The sequence below is a fragment of the Mercenaria mercenaria genome, chromosome 6, assembly GCF_021730395.1.
Source record: "Mercenaria mercenaria strain notata chromosome 6, MADL_Memer_1, whole genome shotgun sequence".
In the NCBI taxonomy this organism is placed as follows: domain Eukaryota; kingdom Metazoa; phylum Mollusca; class Bivalvia; order Venerida; family Veneridae; genus Mercenaria; species Mercenaria mercenaria.
In genome coordinates, this window is record NC_069366.1 from 67,566,983 (window position 1) to 67,581,102 (window position 14,120).

Below are 14,120 nucleotides of genomic sequence, written 5' to 3' on the forward strand. Positions count from 1 at the left end.
ATCCATATGTTACAGCCAGAAATCTGCGACTGTCCAAACTCCTATGTGAAGGTAGGAGCATTGCTTAACATTAACAGTTTGCTTCGGCTGAGACCCAAATATTCATGCAAACAACGTGGCGATATAATTAATATTTACACGAGCAAGAACTGAAACTAGCTTCATTACTATATTCATTGTATGAATTTTAAATATTATTTGTAACTTTAAACTTGGAAATGGTAACATAATTTTTTCATTGTTTTTAAAGAAATATCTAAAGCATGAGTAGAATAGAATTCAAAACTTCAAAACGTTCTTCATATTGTTTTTTTCTACAACTGATAAAAAAACTTATTTATGGCCATGTCATATTTTTTGCATGAAAATTACGATATATTCTAACACGATCCGCAGCAGTTGTTGCTATATAAACATATAGCGAAATCGCCTATACATAAATCTAGGATAAAATATAGCTGTTCCATTCCACCCTACGATTGTAACAAGACTCTGAGACCGTTATATGTCAACTCGACTTTTTCAGTGCTAAGTAAAACATGTAGTAATGAAAAGTACATCCAATTTTCTGAAACAAACAATTTCTAACTGATGAATTTATTTGTTTATACTTTTACCGTAAGGAAATGTTTCAGCCAGTCTAGACAGTACCGCTAAGTTTCAACTTCAACATCAGTGCATCTATATCTGGCAGTGAGCGTAGTTTACAATTTTTTCGTTATAGGCACCACAAATGCCAACTAGATTCTACTTTGACAGTAAATAAATAATAATTCATGTTCCAAGTGTTTACATGTTTACAATGTTCTGGCGTGTATGTTTCAGTGTCATCATGTAGGTGACATGTACTATTTTTAGAAACTGCATAGATAAACTTTGAATGAAGTATTTACTTCTGATTTCTATACACGACCTTAGATGTTATTGAAAATAACATTTTCACAGCAGTAACTACTTAGATCTAATACTTTAATTAAAATTTACTAAATATCGGAAAGTTCCGTTTTATGCAACGCTTTCCATTCGTGGGGGGGATTTTATAATAGCATATAGCCAGCCGAATGACATATCGAGCTAAAAGTAGTGCTGTAAAATGTGAAGAATTTGTGTGGTAAGAATCGAAATAATATTATATGTTCCAATTATTTTATCAGTTAATAAAATATGGGCATTCGTTCGGATGCGAATATTAAATCACTCGTGCTACGCACTCGTGATTTAATTATTACGCATCCGAACTCCTGCCCATATTTTATTATCTAATAAAATATAGGTACATACTTATTATTTCTTAAATCTATATATTCAGGTTATGTTCAAAAGGTAGTTACAAAATACGAACACTATGTTTTGAAAGGTGGCATATTTATGATGCGAGATAGCTAGATAGCTATCGCGATAATTCAAAACGTTATGTTGATAAGCGAAGTTTTCTAAAAAATATTATGTCAATAGTCGGAGGATTCCTGGAAATATTATTGCGAAACTTTACATTGTTATCCCGATACTCTTTACTTGAGTGCCCATGGCTGCCATTTATAACCAAGATAGGTATTTTAATACTTTCAAAAATTATTTTGATATTTCGAAAAAAAATATTTTGGAAAGTTCATCTAAATGGCTTACGTTTTCTGGTAATATTGTTTAATGCAATATTGTTTTTAGAAAAATGCACAACTTTGCTGGAAAAATTACAAATTATTGTGATATCTACCTAGCTTTGTCGTGGCAGCTTGGAGCATTAACGCAAACGTAAATGTGCACATTTCGTGGAAAGTTCTTGTGGCTGGAATATATCACCATTGTTTTTCTACTGTTGTCATCAAATGACCATTTGCAGACATAGTACTTTAAGTTTAACAATATTGTTAATGTTTTCGTTTGTATTATCCATGTAACAAATTGAACAAATATTTTTTGGGTAATTTACACCAGATGATAGGTGAATAGGCTTTGACAAAGACTGACGCATGCTGCTCTGCTAAAAGCACATTTCAAGCGTTTGGAAGGATAACACCAACAATCGTATAAATACGTCAAATTATGTCTGTTATTTCAAGATGAAATTAACACATAGGTTTTTCTATAAAATTTATGTTTAGTAATATTGAACACAATTTTTACATATTTTAACATTCCGCTTCAAATACTAATTAGACATAGACTGCACAACAACGCCAACAAAACACACTGCCGTATCGAAAAATTGGCTTTGTTTTATCATATTGTATTCTTGTGTACATAATAAAATTCATATTTTTGTATTTGAAGTATTCAAACGATACACCACTTGGTCTAAAGAAACCGCTTTCCGAAGTTGGGAAAGACGATAGTGTTCATAGCTTATGTTGAACATGTTCTTGTGCAAAATGATTCGGCAGTCTGCGTTTCAGCTAGAACAGTTCTATAAATATATTTGAACTTGAAAATTCCAAATATTTAGATCTAACCAGTTAAGCGAGTTTAACTAATTCTTTCATTGTTTTAATCGTGTTTGAGACGTCTCTGATAAAAATGTTAATATTAAATTTATCAGAAACTCATCAACTTCCCTGTGCTTTGTATGTTGTTTTTAAAATTGATTCTACGTTTATGTTCTGTTATATTCTGCTATACTTTAATGTCATAACTGCAATTTCCACCTAATTAACGCACCAACATGCAGTTGCAAACTTAATATAATAGATGTTTTCTCTTATTATCCTGATATTATTCTATAAACATTAGTTTGAAGTTTATTATAAACAATCCAGCATTTATCAGGAGTAAGCTTTCAAAGACACTTACATCTATTTTATTATAGTCTTTTTGCTGTCTTGTTACGATGAAATATGTAACTAAATATTAATTGTTCAGACCTTTTGTTTAATCGTACCGCCTGCTCTCAACAAAACATTAAGTAAACAATGTAATTATTTCCAGGAATGTATTCTGTATGTTCAGCTCACTTAGTAAATACGTACAATAATCTAAGTCCACAGAATAAGAATTATTTCATGACCAGCCAGCTGTTCATGCAAATAAGAATGAGTGATTTTTCGATATATCTAAATCAGTGTTTTCCAGAGATTATATGATTTGGGTTTTCAAAGTGTTATTTATTTTGTTCCATTCAAACTTACATTTTCATTTAACGAAAACCTATAAATGCAAACTGTGCTGAAAGTCATCCTGTTTTTAACTGAAAAGCTACTGTATACATAATATTGTAACGTTTTGGTATAAACCAGACTAGCAATATTTAATGATGATTCAATCGTACATAATTATGTTGGCTTGGACATTTGCATTCTTCGATAAAAAATGGAAAGAAATGTAAAAAGATTTTTTCTAACACACAAACCACACAAAGAATGTCATTAACACGCATAGTGTACACATGTCATACCCTACCTTTATGTATAATATAAGACCTTGTCGTAAGCTGAAATACATTGTCGAGTTCTGCTTTAAGTTGAGGATTGGGAAGTGAAATGGTATTTATCTCGTGTGTCACCATTGTCTGTATTATACTTTGAGGTAGATTTTGATACGTGCACACTCTTTCTTCTAATATTTCTTTCTGATCTAGTGACAGTGGTTCTTTCACAATGTAGTGTCAAGAATACTGCTACCATCTTCGAAGTTTGTTTATCATTTGCTGGCTTATTCCAAACGCCTGTCTATACATCTTTTAATAGATACATTTATTTTGATATCGAGCATACAATAAAGCATGGAAAATAATTGATGTAAAGACGATATAAAAACAATGACATTAAAATTATACGATATATACATATTAAATATGCCGTGAAATGTATGCCAATACCGAGGGAGACTCAAAAAGTAATTCAGTATGATCCTTGATGTCGGTGGCATGTCACAAAAAATCGGAATATCTCCGCAACATGTTCTACATTTCCCTGGAAGTTCCCCTGCCTGAAGCAGATGGACCATGATCTAATTTGTTATTGATAAATTTTACGAAATCATGTTCTTGTGTTATATAATGGAAACCGTTTGTTATATATACAAAAATTCAGTTGTGTTATAAATCACCGCTCCCTGTCTAAAATGTTTGCGTGTGCCCACTTTTTCTTGTCTATGTTGATATTTTTAAGTTTTACATCCTGCTTTTCATCTACCTCTTTTTAAACAGGTTGACTTTCTTGGATGTTTATAAGAATGCTTAAGTCTATACATTGAATATAAATTTTATTTCTGTTCATATTTAAGGACTAGCAGAGCATGTAAACGTTAATTGCATTCTGAATCTAAAGTATTAGTCCATTTAGGATGTACCAATTTTTCCTGTGCCTTATATAGATAACCAATTTTTCATGGTTCTCACAAGTCCAAACCAATTCCATTTGACCTAAGTAGTCTATATATGTCTTTATTCTGATTTGATTCGAGAGATCTCAGGTGAGTTGTACATTAAAATGTACGAAACAGAGTGGCTTGATCTATGAAAATATTTCTTTGACATTTAAAACATTCGCTTTCCTGCAATTTGGAATTGTATTTTGACTTCTTAGGCATTGAATTTACATCAATGTTTAAACGACTGCAAGTTGAATATTTGACTGTTTTTAATTTGATTACTAAAAACTTCATGTTAATCTATCATCACGGACAAAGGTCTCATAAATCTGCTGACGTTTGGCTAATGCTTTCATATTTACCAAACTAATGCAACAAAACCTATGAAGGCAGAAATTAAACAACTGCTTCGTGCATATTTGAGACCGTATTACGGTCATAAAATTGCAAAATAGATAATTGCAGACATTAAACTTGCATTCTAAAGTTCTTACGCTTGTTTCTGAGGCTGATATGTAACATAGAGATAAACATTGAACATCCAGATGAAACATTAGTGTCGATTTTGAAGTTTTCAAACGTTTGACTACAAGGTTGATATTAAATTGCTTTAATATGTTTTAATAAAGGACGGGTTCTAGACCGTATTACTAAACCCTTGTTTTTGCTTTTCAAGAGCCGTCACTAAACTATTATATCACAAACAATGTAATATTGTCTCAAATTACTGTAATTGTTGTCTCACATTTTCATGTTTTTTTTATATTTTTAACATTATAAGACGTAAATATTTTGTTTGTAGTTAATCGATGAAACTTACAACCTGAGTATATCATTATTACACTTCAGCATGATTGCATTATTAGTGTCAAATGATTCAAAACGGAATTATTACGAAAATCAAACTTAAGTCTTTCAATACAGCCCAGTGTAAAATGCAAAAGAACAGAGTTGTAACCATTTATGCGTATGAATTCATGCCAGGAGAATTCGTAATAATTGGATGGACTCATTAGCAAGTTGTCACCATCTGCTACGGACACATATTGTTACATATTGTAATATTCCTCTCCCTTTAAAAAAACTTTGCCTGTACGAACTTGTACGTGTTTATATTATATCGTTTCACAACCTATTTAAGTCAATTTCTCTGTTTCTATGTTTAGATTTCGGGTGTTTATTTGGAAAATATATCAGTCCAGTCACTTGATAAAATGTATACTTCATCTAATATTCAGTATACCACAGTTGCTAATATTCAGGAAGGAACAGCATGTTTCAACTTTGAACAACAATTATAACGTATGCTTGTGTGTGTTTGGTAGTTATTTTTTGTGTTCATGTACATACTTAAATATGCAATATTCTACACGTAGCCTTGTGTTCCATACTTTTACTTTTAGAGATGCGCCCTCGCAAGATTATGTAACTAACGCAAAAATGGTTTTCTCTCAAAAACAACATACTGACAGCTTATTACAATATAAATTGAGTAATAAATACATCTATAAATGAAGCGTATTACCAAAATTTGAAGAATTGGTGATACAATAACAAATCGGTAATTTCTGTTTATGGTACAACGATTTGCAATAGCTTCGTGCACACCTGATTCCAGATGTGCTCATACTATAGAGAATTATAATTTAAACAACCAGACCATTGCATGAGAGGAATAATATTTAGGTTGTTGACACCAAGTCACTTCACGATTCTTGTTGTGCATTCAAAGCTTCGCTTCGAGTGTAGAATTCCTTCAACTACGGAAGCCATCCAGCTGACTTATAGAAAGTCGATGGTTCGGTCCAGAGTTTGTTACAAATACTCATACGCCGTAACTTCATAATGAAAACAGCAACGTGTCTGCCGGTCAGAGATTTACAAAGAAATAAATTTTTGTTGATACAAATATACACAACTTGATAGTTGTTTGTATATCCTCATAAACAGCAAAAATGCAAACTTTAGATAGCAGAAGTAGGCTAAAAACGATGTGTGAAATCATCAAATGTAAACACGTATCAGCAGACGAGAAGAAATTGGAACAGACAAACATTTTTGTCAGAAAACAGTACATCGGTAATCTGCAAATATATATCAGATCTGATCTGATACAACTTACATCCTATAAAAGATTTATTAACAATACTTTAGGCAATTATTTTCTGTTTATGTCTTAAGGCAGTTTTTAGCTCGACTATTCAAAGAATAGATAGAGCTATTGGACTCACCCCTGCGTCGGCGTCCGCGTCGATGTCCTGATTTGGTTAAGTTTTTATATCGTAGCTTGTGGGCATTAATTGAAACTTCACACACTTATTCAATGTGATAAACTGACTTACACTGCACAGGTTCCATAACTCTGTTTTGCTTTCTTGCAAAATTATCCCACCTTTTCAACTTAGAATTTTTTTGGTTAAAGTTTTATATGTAAGCTGGTATTTCAGTACCAACTAATGGGAATGGGTTGAAACTTAACACACTTGTACACTGTGATAATATGACATACAGTGCACAGGTTCCATAACTCTACTTTGCCCTTTTTTTACAAAATTATGCCCCTTTTTGGACATAGCAGAGTTTGGTTAAGTTTGTGTATGTAAGCTGGTATCTCAGTACACACTAATAGGAATGTAGAGATAGGCCCTAAAATTTTCAATGATAGAATTACATTAAATAAAGTCTAGAAATTAATTTCCAAGTCCTTGAAATAACCAAAAATGATTTCACAAATGTGAAGTTTATGATAGTTTTGTTAATATCAATAAAAGAAGTTTTAATTTTTAATTTAAAGTTGTGATCCACAAAGAATGACAACTCTTGCCTTGGGCTAGTACTTATAAGTAGAGATCTATTAGTTTACTTCCCTTGCAATTACACAATTGAGTGGAAAATGAAAACTGTTTAAGACACAATATCATACTTTTTTGCACAACAAAATCATTAAGGATTTATTCATTTGTGTTTGATTTACCCCTCAAGACATGGTTCCTATGATTCTGTCAACTTACATATGGTAAAAAATTAACTTTTAACAAGCCAATAATAAAACGAAGTACCAGTAGGTAAATAATAGTGCAGATAATACAGTTTTGCTTGTATCAAAATGTCACAATAGATCCACTTTTGTAATACAGAACACCTGGTAGGATTAGTAAAGGTGCAATTATATTGATCTCTATTTCCTATACCTAAGGAATGGATTGAAACTGAATACTATTGTTCACTGTCATGATCTGACATTCGGTACACATGTTCCATAACTCTACTTTGCTTTTTTACAAAATTATTCTCCTTTTATGTACCCACTTGTGGGAATGGATTGAAACTTCACTGATATGCATTGTACAGGTTCCATAACCCTGTTCTGCAATTTTACAAATTATGCCCCTTTTCTGGCTTTAATATTTATTTAATTGACAAGGCTGTCGAATAGTCGGACGTTTTCCTACAATTTTAATAGTTTTATGTAGGTGACTTAGTCATCTTACTAAATATTAGGCTTTAGAATATGAAAATGTGTATAGATCAAATTGTCTCTTATATTTCTGTATAGAAAGGCATACGTGTTTTTAAAATATTGTAATATTGTATTGTTTTATCATGCTGTACGTATGAAGAGACATAAATAAACTATTTGACTTGACTTGACTCGATCGATTTTTGTTCACTGCTTTGTCTTCAGTTAACACGGGCTAACAGGTTTGTTAAGTTTATCATTACATCATCAATATGTTACAGCCAGAAATCTGCGACTGTCAAAACTCCTTGTGAAGGTAGGAGCATTGCTAAACATTAATAGTTTGCGCTTCGGCTGAGACCCATATATTCATGCAAACATAGAGGCGATATAATTAATGTTTACATGAGCAAGAACTGAAATTAGCTTCATTACTATTTTCATAGTATGAATGTTAAATATTATTTGTAACTTTAAACTTGAAAATGGTAACATAGTCTTTTGTTTGTTTGAAAGACATATCTAAAGCATAAGTAGAAAAGAATTCAAAACTTCAAAACGTTCTTCGTATTCATTTCATCTATTACTGATGAACAAGTTGTTCATTTGTAACTAAACTTTCAGCCTAGATTGCACGACATATTTAAACAAAATTTGCATTCATGCAAACATTGATCATCACTTATTCATAAACACACGCATGTTTATGGCTATGTCATATTTTTTTTTGCATGGTAATTACGATATAATCTATATATTCAGGTTATGTTAAAACGTTTGTAAGTTGGCATATTTATGATGCGGGTTAGCTAGATTGCTGTCGCGATAATTAAAAGCGTTATGTTGATAAAGCGAAGTTTCCTAAAAAAAAAAGAACAACCAAATATTATGTCAATAATCGGGTTAGATTTTGCTATATTTTAATGTCGTTACTGCAATTTCCGCCTAATTAACGTATCGACGTGCAGCTGCACACTTAATATGATAGATGTTTTCTCTTATTATCCTGATATTAGTACTTTGAAGTTTATTATAAACAATTCAGAAGAGATGTAGTAAAGACAAGGATCTGCAAGCAGCATTTATCAGGTGTAAGCTTTCAAAGACACTTACATCTATTTTATTATAGTCTTTTTGCTATCTTGCTAGGTGAAATATGTAACTAAATATCAATTGTTCATTTTTTGTTTAATCGCCCACAAGCTCTCAACAAAACATTCAGTAAACAATGTAATTATTTCTAGGAATGTATTCTGTTCAACTCACTTAGTAATACGTACAATAATTTAAGTCCACAGAATTAGAATTATTTCATAACCAGCTGTTCATGCAAATAAGAATGGGTGTTTTTTATGTATCTTATTCAATGTCTTCCAGAGATTATATGATTTGAGTTTTCAAAGTGTTATTTATTTTTTCAATTCAAACTTTCATTTTCATTGAACGAAAACCTTAATAATGCAAACTGTGCTGAAAGTCATCGCTACTGTGAACATAATATTGTAGCGTTTTAGTATAAACCAGACTAGCAATATTTAATAATAATTCAATCGTACATCATTATGTTGGCTATGACCTTTGTATTCTTCGATAAAAAATGATTTTTTTAGGAATTCAGATCTTTTGTAACACGCAAACCACAAAAAGAATGTCATTAAAACGCATAGTGTATACATGTCATACACTACCTCTATGTATAATATAAGACCTTATCGTAAGGTGAAACACATTGTCGAGTTTTACTTTAAGTTGAGCTTTGGGAAGTTGAAATAGGTTAGTATTTATACCCTAACAAACGAAGTTTGGGTGACAATAAAGGAGTGCGCTTGTCGGTCGGTTGTCGTTTGGTCTGTCGGTCCTTCCCTTGGTTTTCATGGTTTCCGGACAGTAACTCATGAAAGGCTTGGCAGATTTAAGTATTTTTTGTACACAGGTGTAAATAAAGTACAGGTCAAGTTCGACTTTGGCTACAAACCACCATTTTTGACGTAGTAATGGCTTCTATCCAACTTTTAATTTACCAAAATCATGGTTTCCGGACAATACCTCATGAAAGGCTTGACAGATTTAAATAATTTTTGGTACACAGGTGTTACAACATAAAAATACAGGTCAAGTTCGACTTTGGCTAAAAACTACCAATTTTTGACGTAGTTATGGCCCCTTTCGAACTTAAAATTTGCCAAACTCATCATACTTTGAGATAGAATAATGATACGTGCAAAGTCTTTCTTCTAATATTTCTTTCTGGTCTAGTGACAGTGGTTTTTAAACAATGTAGTGTTAGAATGTCAGTGATCAATAGATAACTTTATTTTGATTTCGAGCATACAATAAAACATGGCCAAAACATAATATTGATATGATGTAACAATGACAAGCAAATTATACGACATGTATTTGTTCAATATGCCATGAAATGTACACCAATACCGAAAAGGAGGAAAAGTTATTCAATAATATCCTTGATACCGGTGGTATGTCACAAAAACAGAATATATCCGCAACACGTTGGGCCTGAAGCAGATGGATCATGATCTAATTTGTTATTGATAAATTTCACGAAATCGTGTTCTTGTGTTATATAATGGAAACCTTTTGTTATATATACAAAATTCAGTCTGTGTTATAAATCACCGCTCCCTGTCTAAAATGTTTGCGTGTGCCCACTTGTTCTTGTCTGTGTTGATATTTTTATGTTTTACATCCTGCTTTTCATCCTACTTCTGTTTCTTTATGTTGACGTTCTTGGATGTTAATAAGAATGCTTAAGTCTATACATTGAATACAAATTTTATTTCTGTTCATATTTAAGGAATGACAGCGAATATAACCGTTAATTGCATTCTGAATCTAAAGCTATCATTCCATTAAGGATTAACCCATAGTTCCTGTGCCTTTTATAAATAACTAACTTTTAATGGTTCTCATAACTCCAATCCAATCCCGTTTGACCTATAAGGAAGTAATCTCTTTATGTATTCAGTCCGATTTGATTGGAGAGATCTATATTGTTTGTCAGACCAAACTAAATAACACTTACTAATTTCTGATTTTAGTAATATATTTGAGAATTTGACGCTGAAGAATCTGGTTGGTGCTTGCATAAATAAATTGACACAACTTTTACGGACTTATATATACCCGCAGCCAGGGAAAATCTAGACCACATGAAAATTATATTTTGACACTTACTTTCATGTTTAAACATCATTCATATTATTATCATACCACAAAAAATGGCCAAATTGAACCTGCAGTTTGAATATAATTGTAACAAAGATGATGCTTATGTGTGCGTAGAAACTTTTTCCAAACATGATGTTTTTCATATGAGGTGTACTTTAAAATGTACGGAACAGAGTGGCTCTCCTTTATTTATTTATAATATTTATTTGACATTTAAAACATCCGCTTTCCTGCAGTTTGGAATAGTATTTGAACTTCTCAGGTATTGAATTTACATCAATATTTAAATGACTGCAACTTGAATACTTATCTAACTGTCAGTGTTCAGTTTTTAACTTGTTTACTAAAACTTTGATGTTACTCTATCATTACGGTGAATGTCTCATAAATCTGCTAATGTCTGGCTGGTGATTTCATGTTTACCAAACTAATGGAACAAAACCTATGAAGGCAACAATTAAACAACTGTTTCGTGCATATTTGAGACCGTATTACGGTCATAAAATTGCAAAACAGTAATTGCAGACATTTAACATACATTCTGAAATTCTTACGCTTGTTTCCGAGGCTGATATATAACACAGAGATAAACATTGAACATCCAGATGAAACATAAGTGTCGATTTTGGAAGTTTTCAAACGTTTGACTTCAACGTTGATATAAAGTTGCTTTACTATGTTTTAATAAAGGACGGGTTCAAGACCGTATTACTAAAACCTTGTAATTTCTTCTCATGAGCCATGATTAAACTCTAATATCACCAACGAAAATCCTGGTAACAATGTAATATTGTGTTAAATTACTGTAATTATTGTCTCAAATTTAGATTTTGTGTTATATTTTCAACATTTTAAGACGTACGTATTTTGTTTGTAGTTGTTTGATGGAAGCTTGTATGCTGGGTATGTTGATATGACCCTCCACGATAATAGGAAGTCTTTGTGATAAATGGTGTGGGTTAGACAATAGCAAACTATTATACTTTACACCAGTATTTCCGTTGAGGGTCAGTTACAAGCCTATAACCTTACTCGGTCTACAAATCTGCCGACAACGTGTATGATTAGGGTTGTTCTTGTCTAACTACTGAAAACAAAAGACTCTTACATTGTAATAGCAGGGACCATTATTTTGAGATCAAACCTTTAAGAAAATAGTGTTGCGTATAAATGAAAACATGTTTACCAACTTGAGGTTTGCGCTATAAACATTATTAAAACGAAACTTATTATAACATTCCTTTTCTGTCTGTACGAACTTGTACATGTTTATGTATGATCGTTTCACGTGCCTCTTTTAAGTCGATTTCTGTTTCTATGTTCACATTCCGGATGTTTATTTGGAAAAATACCAGTCAGGTTACTTCGTAAAATGTACAAATGTATGCTTCATCTTAGATTCAGTATTCCGCAGTTGCGTATACTCAGAAGGAACAGTATGAGTCAACATTAAACAATAGTTATAGCGTATGCTTCTGTATGTTTGATAGTATCTTTTTTATTCATGTACATACTTCAAATATGCAATCTTCTTCACGTAGCTTTTATTCTACAACTTTACTTTCAGAGATACGCTTTAGCAAGATTATGTATGTTAAAATGGTTTTCTTTCGAAAGCAACATTTGCATGCAGCTCATTGCAATGAATATATCTATAAATGAGGCTTATAAACAAAAAATGAATAACCGGTGAAACAATTACAAATCGGTCATTTCTGTTTATAGCTGAACGATATGCAAAAATTTAATGCACGATTGATTTCAGATGTGCTAATTTTTTTGAGGATGACATCCAGTAAACAAGTGAAGGGTATTTAGGTTATTTAGGTTGCTGACATCAAATTACTTGTTCCTTGGTGTGGGTTTGAAGCCTCGTTTCTAGTGTAGGATTCTTTTTAACTACGGAAGCCATCAAGCTGGTCGGTGGTTCTATCAAGACACTCACACTCGTATACCTGAAATTATTCAAGGCGGGGCACTTGGTGTCTTTCTCCACAATCAAAAGCTGGAAAGAAGACCTATAACATATAACTGTGTCGGTGGGCTCTTAAACCTGACTAAACTCAAAACAAAACCAATGCATGAACAATTTACCCGTTAGCAATTCAGTTTCGATTCACAGTCGCGGCTGATATCCCGACCAGTGTTTAGGGCTGGGTGATTTACTTAAATTGAAACGGTTTCCTGTAGTATTGGCCTGAAGCACCTTTGAACGCGGTTATTGTGAAAAAGGTAATATGACACCTGTCTTCAGCACGTCCGTTTGTTCCAGGTGGGGAATTTCTTCAATTACTCGTGTGAAATATTTAGCAATTTACGGACGCTGGTTACTCTTTAGAGGCCTATGTAACTTCAATGATCAAACTTCCTTTTACTCATATCAACCAGAAATGCTATAAGACTCAGCAAAGTGCAAATAATATCAATATGATACATTCTTATACGTCCCTATTCGTAATGTGCCTCACAAAATTGAACAACAACAGAAATATTACAAAAACTTGGCATAAATCTTTTATTTGGAGCATAGTTCTTTGCTTAAACACTTTAAGGCAGCCTGTTAATATCAAAGATTGACAACGAATGAGTGTAACAAAGTGCAAAATACTTCCATTGGACGGGTAACCTGAAGAGCATAACTTTAAAGATTGTGGAGAATTTCAAATCAGACTCAAATAAAGTTCGAAAACGTCTTATGAATTACTTTGGGCTGAATCATAGAATGACAAAATGTTCATTATTTACCTCTGTTTTAGAATGAAACAATTATCAAGACTTGATAATGACCATTAAATGGTTCAATGTTTGAACATGTTTCTTGCATGGCCGCTTTGAACTTGTTCTGTTCAACAACAATGACAGAAATTTTAAGAAAAAATCAATGATAAGAATCCATGCTAATTACACCACAACTAACAAAACGTAGTAGGCCTCCAGTTGAACACAAGTCAGGGGCTATTTTTAGAGTGCATGTATTTTTTTTTTTTTTTTTTTTTTTTTTTTTTTTGTTTTTCAAAAGAAAAAATTTGAGTTTATAAGTGTTATTTTAATGGCATTTTACGATTTAAAAAAAAAATTATTGCGATGAAAGGACAAAATGAGAAGGGCTGCAAGTTTCAAGTTCTATTAATACTAAAAATGCTGTTGGTTGTGTATCCGAAATACA

The 14,120-nt window shown here is 32.2% G+C and overlaps 1 protein-coding gene across 2 annotated transcripts in view; it reads left to right on the forward strand.

Moving 5' to 3' along the window:
* LOC123548523 (sodium-dependent noradrenaline transporter-like) overlaps window positions 1–14,120 on the forward strand; it is a 214,771-nt gene that overhangs the window by 131,823 nt on the left and 68,828 nt on the right. The gene's annotated exons all lie outside the window — the stretch shown is intronic.